This window comes from Phoenix dactylifera, chromosome 5, assembly GCF_009389715.1.
Source record: "Phoenix dactylifera cultivar Barhee BC4 chromosome 5, palm_55x_up_171113_PBpolish2nd_filt_p, whole genome shotgun sequence".
NCBI classification, from domain to species: domain Eukaryota; kingdom Viridiplantae; phylum Streptophyta; class Magnoliopsida; order Arecales; family Arecaceae; genus Phoenix; species Phoenix dactylifera.
This window is the reverse complement of record NC_052396.1, coordinates 13,973,066-13,982,777: the sequence shown is the minus strand read 5'-3', so window position 1 is coordinate 13,982,777 and position 9,712 is coordinate 13,973,066. Positions and strand designations below refer to the sequence as shown.

The 9,712-nt window shown below is 43.3% G+C and overlaps 1 pseudogene; it reads left to right on the top strand.

Moving 5' to 3' along the window:
- Positions 1 to 1,015: 1,015 nt before the first annotated feature.
- Positions 1,016 to 9,712, top strand: part of LOC120110751 — a 28,736-nt pseudogene continuing 20,039 nt past the window's right edge.

Below are 9,712 nucleotides of genomic sequence, written 5' to 3'. Positions count from 1 at the left end.
ATCAAGGGGCTGCCGACTCGGGGTCGGGCTGCGGAGCCGAAGATGTCCGACTCGGGGTCGGATTGCTGGATCAAGGGGCAGCCGACTCGGGGTCGGGCTGCGGAGCCGAAGATATCCGACTCGGGGTCGGATTGCTGGATTAAGGGGCAGCCGACTCAGGGTCGGGCTGCGGAGCCGAAGATGTCCGACTCGGGGTCGGATTGCTGGATCAAGGGGCTGCCGTAGTCTTCCTAGGCGCGCGTGCCGGTCACGTGGGGCATGGTGGCTAAGTTCTCCCGTAACAAGTATCATCATTTCTACTCCTCTTCTTTTGTATTCTATCTTTGGCATCATATGTTTCTTTCCAGACAATTTCCAGATTCTTAGCCCTGTCTACCAGATCATCATAGTTCGTCGAGTGTATTGCGGCCAAACTTCGACGTAAGTGAGGCTTCAATCCTTCTTCAAATCTCCTCATCCGAGACTCTACATCCATGACGAGGGTGGGAGCAAACCGAGATAGCCTGTCAAGCTCTGCCTCATACTCATCCACAGTCATAGTTCCTTGATTCAGATTGAAAAATTCCCTTTCTAGCTCCCTCAGGCGACTGGAGGGAAAATACTTGGAGTAGAATGCTGTGCGGAATCTTTGCCAGGTAAGTGCCTCCTGCTCGGGTGCCAATGTGCGCTCCACAGACATCCACCAATGATGAGCTCGGTCCTGAAGCATATAGGTGGCAAATCTGATCTTCTCTTTATCGGTGCACTCCATTGCTCTGAAGGCTTTCTCCATTTCATCTATCCAGGTTTCGGCCTCTTGAGGACTAGTAGTGCCTTTAAAAGCCGAAGGTGCTATTCTCTTGAATTCTGCTATACTTCTTCTTTGCTCAGGAGGAGCAACATCCTGCTGGATTGGTTGCTGAGATTGTTGCCTCTGTTGGCGTACTAACCCGACGACCTCCTCGATCAGTTCGAGCACCCGAGTTTGATTTCCGACGGCAGCTTCTGGAGTTGATTGACCCTGGGGCCCTGAGTTATGCGATGCCTCGCCCGCTTGGTTAGTGGGGGCTCTTCCCCGAGAACGCCCAACCATCCGATTCAAGCTACGGACACGGCGAGGCGGCATTCTGATTCAGTGAAAATATATAAATTTTAAAAATTTATCCAAACAGAATAATACAAAATAGTTAACAAAACAAATGAACATTATCTCTTTGTCTAGTTACTACCCCATCTCTCAACTTTTCAACGAATCCTAAGGATCTTAAAACTTAGGCTCAAATATGACTGTTTCAAACATAGCCCTATTGATGACCCAAAGATTGATTCATAGATTGATTTTGATGATCACAAAACCTTGAAGTATAGATACTAATGTTTATGTTGCAAGGAGAAAGATATTTATTTTGCAAGGAACATAGCAAGTTGGAAGAACACAAGAAGGCCTCCAAAGCTCTCAAGTTGGAAGAAAGCTACAATTTATTGGCCCAAAGTTTAAAGTTCAAAGGATTCAAATTGGAGGGGTAAAATCAAAAGAAAAATTCAAAAGAACAGTCTTCGAGTCGACTCCAGTGGAATTCGAGTCGACTCCGGAGAAGTATGAGTCGACTCCGGAGAAGTATGAGTCGACTCCTAGGAGTCACAGGCAGAAAAGTCAGAGAGCAGTTTTCGGGTCTGAGATTCGAGTCGACTCCAGTGGAACGCGAGTCGACTCCGATGGTTGGTAGGTCGACTCCAAAGAAAGCAAGAGTCGACTCTCAGCGGAACACAAAGAAAAAGTCAGAGAGCATTTTTGGGACTCTGAGATTCGAGTCGACTCCCGCATTGCACGAGTCGACTCCGAGACTCCGCGACCATCAACAGACAGAAAACCAAGTTACTGCCTCTGAGATCCGAGTCGACTCCAAGAGAATCCGAGTCGACTCGAGGAAGAAAATCAGAAAGTATGTCCTCTGGATTCATGGGATGAGCCGACTCCGAAGATGCCAAATCAGCTCCAGATGTTGGCGAGTCGACTCCGGGTTAAGTCGAGTCGACTCCCAGTCAAGGCATGCACTTTAATTCAAATTTGGAACAGTGGCCGAGTCGTCTCCAGTAAAGCACGAGCCGACTCCTGCAACAGGCGAGTCGACTCCTGATCGCGCGAGTCGACCCCGATCCCAACGGTAATATTGTCAGGAAGTGCAGACTGTGTCCAACGGCTCTATTTTTGTCTCTAACGGCTAGATTCTTGTTTCCACGCCATCAAAAGCTATAAAAACAAGAGGAGAGCTAGGGGAGAAGGTATGGAAGTGGGAGACAACATTTAGGAAAGAGATTACAAGGAAAATCTCCCATAAGCACAAAAAGGGCCATCCAAAGAGAAATAGAGAGAAGAAGAGCTTCCAAGTGAATCCCAAAGCTTCCTCTCCATCAGTGTGCTGCCTCGGTGATCCTCTACTTCGTGCCAAATCAGAAGAGGGTCAAGTAAAGAAGAAGTCGAGCTCCTTCATCTTCAAAACTCGTTTGAGGACTTCACTTTACTCTATTTGTTTATATTGTTACATTTGCTTGTTTAAGAAGCTTTGATTTGTTTTAAACTTTATTTTATTATCTTGTAACTTGATTCAATCACGGGATTGAATCAAGGGGTTAAGGTTTGTTGGTGAGCCAAAGGGAAAACCAACGGTGTAAGGTTTGTTGGTGAGCCAAAGGGAAAACCAACGGAGATAGGTTTGTTGGTGAGCCGAGGGTAAAACCAACGTGTAAGGGTTTGATTGTGATCCCGGGAAAACAATCGGAGTGGTTCTAGTCGGTGAGCCTGGGAAAACCGACCGAGTTCGTTATGACCTCGTAAAACAACAAGTTGGGTTGTGAGCTTGTAAAACAGCCGGCTGTAATCTGTAGGATTATAGTGAAATTTCCAAGAAGTCTTGGAGAGTGGATGTAGGTGCTGGGGTGCACCGAACCACTATATGTTTGTTTGTGTTTGTAATGCTTCTGCTTATTGTCTAACCAACACACTCACTTACTTAGATAAACTGCTTGCTTAACTCTTATCTGCACATCCTTTAGTTGCAAGCATATTTAATCAAGTCACATTCTATACATCAAACTGTTGCTAAGTTTAACTTTCACTGCGCATATTTACTGTAACAACCCCAAAATTTTTTTTTATAAAAAGGGATAGAATAGTTCTTTAAAATTGATATAAGGGGTAAAATTGGAAGGAATGAAAAGATAATGGCATAGTTGTAGATGCGTTGAAGTGGTAAGGGTAAAATTGGAAAGGAATCAAAAGTTAATGGCATAACAGTAGATATATTGAAGTGTTAGGGGCAAAATGGGAATTTAATAATATTAAACAAAGGGTAAATAGTGTTTTGATGTGACTTAATTGGAGGGTTTTGAGTTGGTTGGCTGGCGTTGGGATGGAAACTGAGAGAGAGTAACAGAGAGGGAGAGTCAGAGACGCAGAGAGGAAAGAAAGAAGGAAAAAGAGAAGAAGAAGAAGAAGAAAGAAGAAGAGGAAAGGGATTCGAGGAGGAAAGGGAGTCCCGATTGCACTTCCAGCTGAAGGGAAAAACGTAGATCTCCTTCCCCTCTACGCAAAGACCTCGATTTCCAAAAAGAAAAAGGTAAATATCCGTCCCTATCTAGTCTTTTGATGACATTAGGCTATACAAAGGGTGGATATAGTCTAGAGGGGTCGGATAAGGGTTGTAGAGGCGGTTAAAAAAGGAAGAATCGGATTTTGACAAATTTTTCCGACACTACGGAAAAATTGTGTCGAAGTCCCAACTTCGGCGAATTATTTAGGGGGCCAAACGACCTCCGATAGCAATGCATTTTACCTCTTTGGAATTCCCTATGAGTGTAGAATGTTAGGTAAAAATTTCATCAAATTTGGAGTCCTGAAAGTGGATCAAAACCGGAATGAAGTAACCCACTGTCAGTTCGGGTTACTGTTCATCCGGGTGGAAAATAGGGGATTTCATGCTATAATAGAGTATTAAGCCTAGATCAAGCTAAAAGGGACCTTGTACTCATGCAAAGGAGTCCCTAATACACATAAATGGTGAGTTAATTAATTAAAAAGAAAAAGAAGAAAGAAAAGAAAAGATTTAGGGAATGGGGGAGTTGAATCAATTAAAGTTCCCTATATTATAATTGGCACGTAGATTATAGCCCTTGATACAAAACTAAATGTATTGTAAATGCATGTCACAGTTGGGCAAGAAGCTAGGGAACAAGAGGAAGAAGTCCCCTGCTGCCTACTGTAAAATTCTAGAGGCGTATCGAGGCCGTGTCGGATTGGCAGGTGAGTGGGAGTTTGTACTTTGCACCATGAGCACATTCCTTATTCATTTTCATAAATGTTGCCAAGTGTGACTTGATTCCACCTGAGCTTATTGATTAATTGTTATAGTAGATTCCTCTATAATCTTGATTCTCTATGCTTGATTATTCTGTACATGCATTTGAGGGAACATTGAGAGGAATTACGAGGGGTTGATGAGTAATCAAATTGATTCCGAATTGTGAAATGATTTCTTTTGTAAATTGATTTCATTTCCTATATTTCAAAGACTTATGAGTGGTAACCTTGATTATACTCCTTTATGAGTAGTTAAATTTGATCTGAATTGTGAAATGACTTCTTTTGTAAATTGATTCCATTTCCTCTATTTCAAAGATTTGTAGAGCCCATTTCAGTGGTATATTGAGTTGCATTGCACACCCTTGACCCCTCACTCCCAACCCTAATGTTAGTTTATGATTGGGTCGGAGTCGAGTGAGTGGTAGTCTTAATTATGCTCCTTTTTAGTAGAGTATTGGGAGGGTGCATTATGGCATTTATCCATGGCTTGGCAGTATCTGCAGGACACCTATAGTCGATGGGGTTGAACATCGGCCTTTGTGCACATAGTAGCCTTCTGGGTGGGCGGAGCCCAGTCCCTTCCTAGGGGGGGACACGGCCCTAGGCGTAGGATCGGCCGGTCCTACGACTTATATTCTGCTTGCCGCCGGGCATAGTAAGACCCCGCGAGGTGCAGTATGGCTTTCCGCGGATGTAGAATTCCCGCGAGGTGCCGTTTAGTATGTAGATGTGAGATGGATTTCTGTTCTGGATACTGGCCAGCATTTACATGATCAGTGTGGTATCTTATCCTGCATATGCATGTGACAGTGGGGAGTTGTTGCTGGTTCGCCTGGGGCGTAAAACCCACCTCCCGACAGCTGTCTAGTGATGATTTACATATTGGTGTGGTGTCATATTCGATATATGCATATGGCAGTAGGGAGTTGTTGCTGGTTCGCCTGGGGCGTAAAACCCACCTCCCGATAGCTGTCTAGTGATGATTTCAGCATATTGACACCTGATTTGTATGTTCCAGCATTATGATCTGTTGAGCATATTCATGAGTAGCATATATGTTTACTTGATTATTCCATATATGCTTCAGATGAGTTGATATTGATTGTGGTGATATTGATGATTTACTCCATATTCTCTATGTTGAGATCATGTTCATCTTGTTATTGATCTTGAGATTTCATCTCGAGCCATGATTATATTCTGTCTCATGTGCATAGTACTCTCTACTCCACTCACTGAGTATTTATATACTCACTCCCCAGTTTGGTGTTTTTGATTGCAGGGCAGGTATTGTATAGAGAGGAGCAGGGTTAGAGATTGCCTGCTAGCTGTGCCGCTCCATAGTATAGTACAATGTAGATAGAGGTTTATACCCTTTTGGTGTATTATAAACCTTCTATTATATATAGTGCATAGTTACAGTCATAGATCCTGTTGTGGATATGGGTTTGACCATGGATGGAATGGGAACCAGATTTTTATACAGATGAGTTATATGCCTGAGATAATGTATTAATATATATTGTCCAGGTTCATTATGTGACGGATTATGTGATTGCTGCTCTGACAGGTAGTGTGTTGTATGTATTGAGATAATCCTGACAGGTCACTATAGGAAAAGTGATCATTTTGTGCATGTATCATGCCAAATTTTTCAAGATCTATTGATGATTGATAGGTAGTAGGGTTCTACGCGGTGGCTGGTGGCCTTATGCCTACCCGCACCCTAGGACCGTCGCGGCGGCCCGCCGGGAACGGGGCGGGGGTCGTGACAAAGCTTGGTATCAGAGCAAAGGTTAAGAGAGTCTTGTCAGAGCAATAGGGTGAGTCAGGATTAAGTATAGGATTATACTATGGAGCATAGGATTTTTCTGTATGTTATTTTATGAGTCATTTACAACTCAGTAAAATATATCATAACTCAGTGTGTAACGACCATCCTCTCTTTTTGACTTTTTTAGAGAGATATAAAGAATACTTCCTAGGAGAGGACCTGCTCGTCTTGGAAGGAGGATGGAGCCAGATATAGCATTGGATGCGGGTTCTGCACATGTCGAGCCCCAAAGAGAAAAACCTCCTCCTGCTGATAGACGGAGGGTTGATGATCAAGGAGATGTAGGAAGTAGAGATACATTGATGGAACAGTTACTGGCGGAGAATCAGGCTCTGAGGGAGCAGATTGCTCGGGAGAAATCTCCTGCCCCGTCAGTAGTATCCATCCCACCTCCTGTACCTGTGCCAAGAAGTTTGGCCAGGCGGGCTCTAGATGATGAGAGGATTACTGTACAGGAATTTCTGAGGCTCAGAACTCCGGAGTTTAAGGGGGAAGAAGGTGAAGATCCTCAGAGATTTCTGGAGGAGACTGAAAAGATGATACGGAGACTGCCCTGTTCTGATGCAAGAGCTATAGAACTTGTAGGGCTTACAATGAAGGAAGATGCCTGGGACTGGTACCAGAGGCATATGGAGGACAGATTGTACAGTAGGAATCCTCCAACCTGGGAAGAGTTCAGGCAAGCAGTGATGGATGAGTTTTTGTCTCCTGCTGAGAGGCAGAATCGGGCTCTTCAGTTTGAGAGGCTGAAGCAGATGCCCGGAATGAGCGTATCTGAGTACGCTCGTGAGTTCACTAGATTGGGAAAGTATGCTCCTTACATCATCCCCACTGAAGCTGTCAGGATAGAAAGATTCAGGCGGGGTCTGATTTCCCCGCTTTATAATGCGGTGTTGGCAGTAGAGGTCCCCACCTTGTCTAGGCTGATAGATAAAGCAAAACAGTGGGAGACCAGAAACAAAGAGGAAAGAGCTGAAAGAGAACAGAGAAAAATGAGTGTGGGGAAGGAGCAAAGCAGTAGAGGTAGATCTGAGGGAGTAGATCTCTCGGAGGGCCCGACGGAGCAGTCTGTACGCTCAACTCCACCTGCCCCACGTAAGAGGAAATGGAGGGAAAGAGGTCAATCACAAGATACTTTTCTACCATCAGTACCTCGTCCTCCGGTCACTATGGCCAGAACTGAATCCAAGTTTCAATCATGGCCAGTGTGTGGCATATGTGAGAAGCAGCACCCTGGCAGATGCAGAATGGGTCAGGGAGTGTGCTACAGATGTGGACAGCCGGGTCATTTTGTCAGAGAATGCCCGCAGGGTGCCACCCAGCAGTTTGTGCCCTTGGAATCCTATCCTTCTGTGCAGATGGACAGGCCTAGTAGTAGGGGGCCTGTAGGCAGAGGCAGAGGTCAGACACCAGTGTCACAGCAGAATGCTGGACCATCTCAGCCATCAGCTCCAGTAGGCAGAGGGCAAGGAAGGGTATTCACGGTAAATCCACAAGAGGCACAGGCATCGAATGCAGCTGTGACAGGTATGCTCTTCATTGATAAGATTAAAGCTAGAGTGTTATTTGATTCTGGAGCTACCCATTCATTTGTATCCCCTTATTTTGCTAAAAAGTTAGCTAAGGATAAGATATTAATGCATATCCCCTTAGCTATTAGTACACCTGTAGGGGATAGTATAGAAGCGAAGTATGTATATCCTACCTATGTGGTAGAGATAGAAGGTAAAACACTCCCAATTTATTTGATTCCCAATACCACACCGAGCAGAATATGAAGAGCAGATACAGTCACCCCTTTGAGTAATCAGGTAATTTACCCTTTTAAATTCGAGGACGAATTTAATATAAGGGGGGGAGGATGTAACAACCCCAAAATTTTTTTTTTATAAAAAGGGATAGAATAGTTCTTTAAAATTGATATAAGGGGTAAAATTGGAAGGAATGAAAAGATAATGGCATAGTTGTAGATGCGTTGAAGTGGTAAGGGTAAAATTGGAAAGGAATCAAAAGTTAATGGCATAACAGTAGATATATTGAAGTGTTAGGGGCAAAATGGGAATTTAATAATATTAAACAAAGGGTAAATAGTGTTTTGATGTGACTTAATTGGAGGGTTTTGAGTTGGTTGGCTGGCGTTGGGATGGAAACTGAGAGAGAGTAACAGAGAGGGAGAGTCAGAGACGCAGAGAGGAAAGAAAGAAGGAAAAAGAGAAGAAGAAGAAGAAGAAAGAAGAAGAGGAAAGGGATTCGAGGAGGAAAGGGAGTCCCGATTGCACTTCCAGCTGAAGGGAAAAACGTAGATCTCCTTCCCCTCTACGCAAAGACCTCGATTTCCAAAAAGAAAAAGGTAAATATCCGTCCCTATCTAGTCTTTTGATGACATTAGGCTATACAAAGGGTGGATATAGTCTAGAGGGGTCGGATAAGGGTTGTAGAGGCGGTTAAAAAAGGAAGAATCGGATTTTGACAAATTTTTCCGACACTACGGAAAAATTGTGTCGAAGTCCCAACTTCGGCGAATTATTTAGGGGGCCAAACGACCTCCGATAGCAATGCATTTTACCTCTTTGGAATTCCCTATGAGTGTAGAATGTTAGGTAAAAATTTCATCAAATTTGGAGTCCTGAAAGTGGATCAAAACCGGAATGAAGTAACCCACTGTCAGTTCGGGTTACTGTTCATCCGGGTGGAAAATAGGGGATTTCATGCTATAATAGAGTATTAAGCCTAGATCAAGCTAAAAGGGACCTTGTACTCATGCAAAGGAGTCCCTAATACACATAAATGGTGAGTTAATTAATTAAAAAGAAAAAGAAGAAAGAAAAGAAAAGATTTAGGGAATGGGGGAGTTGAATCAATTAAAGTTCCCTATATTATAATTGGCACGTAGATTATAGCCCTTGATACAAAACTAAATGTATTGTAAATGCATGTCACAGTTGGGCAAGAAGCTAGGGAACAAGAGGAAGAAGTCCCCTGCTGCCTACTGTAAAATTCTAGAGGCGTATCGAGGCCGTGTCGGATTGGCAGGTGAGTGGGAGTTTGTACTTTGCACCATGAGCACATTCCTTATTCATTTTCATAAATGTTGCCAAGTGTGACTTGATTCCACCTGAGCTTATTGATTAATTGTTATAGTAGATTCCTCTATAATCTTGATTCTCTATGCTTGATTATTCTGTACATGCATTTGAGGGAACATTGAGAGGAATTACGAGGGGTTGATGAGTAATCAAATTGATTCCGAATTGTGAAATGATTTCTTTTGTAAATTGATTTCATTTCCTATATTTCAAAGACTTATGAGTGGTAACCTTGATTATACTCCTTTATGAGTAGTTAAATTTGATCTGAATTGTGAAATGACTTCTTTTGTAAATTGATTCCATTTCCTCTATTTCAAAGATTTGTAGAGCCCATTTCAGTGGTATATTGAGTTGCATTGCACACCCTTGACCCCTCACTCCCAACCCTAATGTTAGTTTATGATTGGGTCGGAGTCGAGTGAGTGGTAGTCTTAATTATGCTCCTTTTTA